The sequence below is a fragment of the Gavialis gangeticus genome, unplaced genomic scaffold (genome assembly GCF_001723915.1).
Source record: "Gavialis gangeticus isolate Ggan-Ray unplaced genomic scaffold, GavGan_comp1, whole genome shotgun sequence".
Lineage (NCBI taxonomy): Eukaryota > Metazoa > Chordata > Crocodylia > Gavialidae > Gavialis > Gavialis gangeticus.
This window is the reverse complement of record NW_017729015.1, coordinates 3,591,058-3,596,971: the sequence shown is the minus strand read 5'-3', so window position 1 is coordinate 3,596,971 and position 5,914 is coordinate 3,591,058. Positions and strand designations below refer to the sequence as shown.

General features: G+C 45.0%; 1 long non-coding RNA gene across 1 annotated transcript in view; it reads left to right on the top strand.

Moving 5' to 3' along the window:
- Nucleotides 1-1,320: 1,320 nt before the first annotated feature.
- Nucleotides 1,321-5,914, top strand: part of LOC109294247 — a 12,178-nt gene continuing 7,584 nt past the window's right edge. The window contains exon 1 of the long non-coding RNA XR_002096489.1: nucleotides 1,321-1,640. This is a non-coding gene — a long non-coding RNA (uncharacterized LOC109294247). The remainder of the gene's footprint in view (nucleotides 1,641-5,914) is intronic.

The following is a 5,914-nucleotide window of genomic DNA, read 5'->3' as shown; positions in this document are numbered from 1 at the left end:
CTTCAGTCCAGCCCCTGCTTGCCAAAGAGCTTAGTGGGATGCATATACCTCTTGTCTAGAGTCTTGCCTAACTCTTTCCCAGGTCACAAAGAAGGCCATGGCTTTGTGAAATATCAGCTGAGGCTATGTGTCCACCTGTCACAAATAAAAGAGAACCAAATATCAGGAACCTGGGCAAAGCAGTGAGCCGAGTGACAAAATAGACATGCCGTGGATCGATCTTCATTGTGTTCTGGTCGAAGTATACATGTGCACCTGTTCCTGATGCTCACTGTCTTTATCTAGGAAAAAAGAAGAATTGTCACCTGGTGTTCCCATGAGCCTATGCTACATGTCACCCCTCCTCTCCTGACACAGCTGCTTTTGGTTAACAGAACATATAAATTCTGTATTTTCTCCCTTTAGAAGGCTTTGGGACTTTTCGAGATGTAAATGCAGGATATTAATTACTCAAACAATTGCTTCGTGAAATTTTCTTGGCATATAGAGAGCAATCTGGTCAGAAAGGTGTGTGTTGGAACCAGTTAACATGCAGCACCCTGCAGGAATAGGTAACCCTGCAGACAAGGAACCAAACATGTATGGTGCATATATACAAAGCAATTAACCCTGTAAAAAAAAGGTGCAGCAAAGAGCAGAGCCTTTCCAGTGATGCTGCTGTTCGTACAGAATTTGTAACACACAGCAATCTTCTTTTTTTTTTTTTTCTGACAGCTTCAAGAGCATACTTAATACTAATTTTAGCTTATCCTCTGAGGCTGTCGTTTCTGGGGTCTGGGTACAATGAAGGCCTTATTCATAAAAGCTACAAACACTGTAAAAAGAAGAGAGGGGGAAAAGCGTCCCACCCTAAAATGCTTCTGATCTCCAAACAGCTATAATTTTGGCTTGCTCTGAGAACAAGCTGAGGTAGTGTTCCTTTTAACAGCCAGGAAAGGGCTGTCTGTTTATATTCAGGACCTTGTAGATTTGAGCAGTATATGCAGGTGGCACATTAAAATGTGTGGATGATTTCTTACCGGGATACGGTTGTGTTTTTACTGGACTGCTTTTAATTTTGTGCAAGGACTAAGTAAGTAATCATTGAGATTTTTCTTGTAACATTTTCTGGAGTTAAATTTGTAGCTTCTGGCATGTTGTTTGCGGATTAAATCAGTGAGTGCTCCCCTCCCATGCATCTCTCTACTCTTTTCAGTCCAGAGCTCATATATTATGAGTGTCCTGGGACTGGCAGCTCTTGCCATTATGACCCTTTGCAGACATAAGCCTTAGTGACCATGGGTTCCATGTAACCATACTAGAGAGGTACATGTAGATATATAGCATCTTCCCACAGTCAGGGTCTTATTCAGGCACTTTCATAAATGCCTTCAGCTTTCAGAAAATCTCTTCTGCAGATGGGCCCAGAGCCAGCCTGTAGAAGACCATCTTATAAAATAACAGACAAATAAAGCTGAAAGGAAGCTCTGGAGGTCATCTAGTCCAACCTCCTGCCTGAGGCAGGGTCATCACTATCAAAACCATTGCATGCAAATCCTTGTCTAACCTGTTACTAAAATTACGCAGTCTATCCTGTCACACAACCACAAAGCATAGCACACTAACCTGCCACAGGTAGAGCAGAGGGACAACAGTAACCAGTAGGGCTGTGCGAAGCTACAGTCGCCGATTCAATTTGGAGGAGATTCAGCCCAATTCAGCGACTGAATCTCCAAATCTGAATTGAATCAGGAGACCCATTAAAAAGTCCAAATTGAATCTGAAGCCTCTGAATCGATTTGGAAAAGATTTGGAGACATTCGGAGATTTGGATCAGCTGAGGAAAGGCAGACACAGCCGGGCAGTTAGGGTTCTTCCATGGCTCCTCCAGCTGTCCTTGCCTCCTCCCAGGCAGGGGGAGCTGCAAGAGAAGCCCCCATGGCTGTCCTGCCCAGCCCCATCCAGGCCCAGCCCCACACTCACCGGCTGCAGCAGCAATTGGGGCCTCTAAGGCTTCATGGCAGTGCCCCCTCATGCAGCACAGGGCAGTGGGGGGCAACAGGGATTGCCCCCCCCCAACCTGGCACCCGTGCAGCAGCTAGCTGTCGCATGGCATGAGTGCAGCGCAGCTTGGCAGGGCGCCGTTCACTGTCTGGGAGCTGGGGTGGCTCCGGCAGTCAGCCGGAGCCCAGCACCGCTTAGCCCCAGAGGCCCCAGCTCCCAGACAGTACGCAGCTCCCAGACACTGCACAGTGCCCTGCCGAGCTGTGCTGCACCTGTGCCATGGGGCAGCTGCCACACAAGTGCCAGGCAGGGGTGGGGAGAGGGACAGCCTTGCTGCCCACTTCCCTACACTGCACAGGGGGCCTCTATCACAAGCCCTCAGAGGTCCTGATCCCCTTTGCTGCAGTCAGTGAGTGCAGGGCTTTTTTTTTTTTTTTTGAAAGTGCCAAGAGGCTGGGCCAGGCGGAGGATGGGGCCGGGCAGTGCTGACTCTCTGAATCACCTAATCGAATCACTTTCATCCAAATCAGCCAAATCTGAATCAAATACTTCCCTATTCACACAGGCCTAGTAACCAGTGTCCTGTTGCTTCAAGGGTTGTTAAAATATACTTAAGAGATCCAATGAAGAGGGCAATACCCTTCACAGCAGAGGAAGGCAAAAACCCCAAAAGTCCATACCAATCTGACCATAGGGAAAAATTCTTTCCTGACTGCAAATGTGGTGACTGATCTGACTCTGAGTGAAAGAGCAAGACCATCTAGCCAGGAAAATCTGGGTTTTAGTTTTAGCAGGAGCATTGGTACATCCCAGTCAAAATCTCCAGCCTTGGCTGCTGCCTCACCCAGTACTTCTAAGGAAGGCAAAAAAAAAGAAATACTGAAAAAAACACAAAACCCTGACATGTGTAGGAAAAGGAGGGGGAAAAAATAATTTCCAGCTCTATATGATGATCAGCAAAGCTTAGAAGCATGGGAAATATCCAGGGTAGAGGATAGGCGTAGCTAGTCCTAGGTCTTCCCTGACCAAGGCTTACGGAACGTCCTCCATGATGGAGATTCCACAACTTCCCTGGGCAGTCCACTTCTATTCTACTGCCTCAATTTTCTAACAGTGAAGAAGTGTTTCCTGATATTCAGTGTAAATAGAGTGACTGTATGTCTTGATTTAGCCAGGACAGTCCCAGATTTCAGAGGCTGGTACTTGCCAGCTGCTGAGAATTAAAATGGGTGTCCCAGAAATGCAGGGGCATGGTGCACAGTCTAGCCAAGAGTTGGAGCAGAGCACTTTGCAGGCAGACAAGCAGGGACTGCTTACAACCCTGCCCCTGCCAACATACAACCCTGCCCCTGCCAACTTGTGAGAGTGTGAGGGAGAGGGGAGAAAGCAGTGTCCTGAATTTCCAAGATTTCTAAATGGTCAGCCTAAATCTAAGCCTACTTTACTGCAACTTCAAGCCATTGGTCCATGTTCTGCTCTCACCAGCATGAGAGAAAACATGTTCTCTGTCTTTTTTATGGCATCCCTTCAGATATTTGAAGACTACTATCATGTCCTCTCTTAAGTGCCTTGCCCATAATCTGAATATGCCTATTTCCATCAACCTCTCTTCATATGTCTTGATTTCTAAACCCTTATTATTTTGTCACCCACCTCTGAAACCTGGAGTCTTGTTTGTTAAATATAACATAGGTCAAGAATGTGCTGTTGTAAACCCCTCCCTCACATGAGATCCCATTGACATGAGTGGGCTCACTTGAGCGTAATGCAGGATCCAGACCATAGTGAAGGCATGTTCATCATAGGCATTTATAGTGGTAGATACTACTTCACCTAACCATGTAGCTGCCATTTTTGGCATCTCTACAGAGTTTGTGATCCTATTCTAGGTGCAGTGCATGCATATGTGCGCACATAGCTACTGAGCATGTGCAGCTGAGACTTTAGACAAACCTCTCCAGGGTGGCCTAGAACTGTTCTTCAAAGACACCGTTGTTCATCACGGTAGATGCACAATGTTTTTTAAATGACATGTGCCACTTCCTTAAGCCAATGCTAACCTCTTGGTCAGAGAAGGTCCCATATTGTTATGAGCATATATTTTGTGATGAAGGCTGCCTTACCTCATGTCTTCTTGAATCTAGTCCTACCTTCCTAAGTAGCAATTTCTCCTGCCATCCTCATTGGCTCAGCCAATAGTTGCTAAATTTTCTACAGACTACCGATAATACCTCTTTCACAGGGAATTTGTGAGGTTTACTTAGTATTTGTGAATCTCTAAATGGCAGCATATAATTAATAGGGGTGTGCAAAACAGGCCCTATTTGATTCGGATTCAGCCTGAATTGGGGACAGTGATTCAATTTGTTGATTTGGATCACTGTCCCCAATTCTATTCAGCCGAATCCAAATCTGAAGATTCAATGCTGATTCAGAGAATCAGCAATTCAGACATAGACACAGCTTTAAATGTTTTTTCTACATACCTCAAGGTATTAGCATGCTCCCCAGTGGACTGGAAGTGCTTCTGGTCCACTTCCAGGTCTGCTGCCAAGCTCGCAGCCCCCCCCGCCCCCCGTTCTCCTGTGGGACACTCCATGCACCCCAGAACTGCAGCATTCACGAGCTGCCTGTTACCTAGAGGTATGTAGAAAAAACATTTAAACCTGTGTCTGTGTCCGAATCGCTGAATCTTTCCAAATCTCTCTGAATTGATTTGGAGGGTTCCAATTCGATTCGGAGAGATTAAAGGGTCCTCTGATTCAATTCAGATTCAGAGATTCAGCCACTGACTTGGGTCAGATCTCTTCTGAATCAAATCAGGGACCAAAGCTTCACACAGTCCTAATAATTAATACTATTCTTTGCTCTGAACTGTTAGGTACAACCAAAGCCCAGAGGTTTGCCCTGTGGATTTGACTGAAGGGTGGGCACCTTTGTTATGAATGGGATCAGAACTACAAAGAGACCTGTTTGACTGAATTGAAGAACAAGGCATAGGGAAAGAAAAAGATTTTGAAGTGGGGTAGAAAGGAGACATAAGGTTGGAAGAAGGAAAATTAATCACATTTCTAATGCAAAGGTTTGCATCCATCTGTCTGTTGCATTACCAGGACAAGGATTTGGGGGATAAGAATGGGGTTCAGATTCCACTAGCTCTAAAATAGTTTAGTGCCTAGCTGAGTATTTTGCTGTGGTGACCCAAGGACCTATTTTTAGCAGCCTTTCCAAAGTTGCCAACTCATATTGCACTGAGCAGCTCAGCAAGTTTGTGTACAAACCTCTCCCAGGGATTTGGAAAGTTAAAATGTATATTAGTGCAGAAAACATTCCAAAGGATTATTTTCTTCTAAATTTATCAGCTCTTTTACATGAATTTTCTGGCTGTGCACAGTATATCAGACTGCATCCTGTGTTTCTGTGAGATTTATAAGTCCAACACTTAGAACTGAGTTGGAGGAGCAATATTTCACTTAGACAGCGGAACATCTGCTTGCACGGAGGGGGTCTTCTTTTATTTGGTCTGATTCTAACTACTACAGCTAAACTAATGATATTATAATGGTGATTCATCATAATACTAAAACACACAGTAACTTCAGAATGTTCTTTGGCATTTTTAGTCTCTGTCTTTTTGGCCTTTAGCCATTGAAGATCCACTGGAACCTAAACTAGCAAAAATCAGCAAATCACTTTGCTAAGAAGGCTCATCAGGGAAAAATAAGATACAGTTTCAGCTGTACATACCTCTGTGGTCTTATCATCTCATTGCTTCTTGAGCTTTTGTAAGTTGTTACAAGCCAATAAAGGTGCATGTTAATGTATATTCAGACCTTCAAATTGGAGAGCCATATATTGGGGCATGGAGTGGTGGCTACAGCCACCATGTGGAAGCTTCTTTGCCCCTCTTCCTGGGACCATGGGGGTGGGG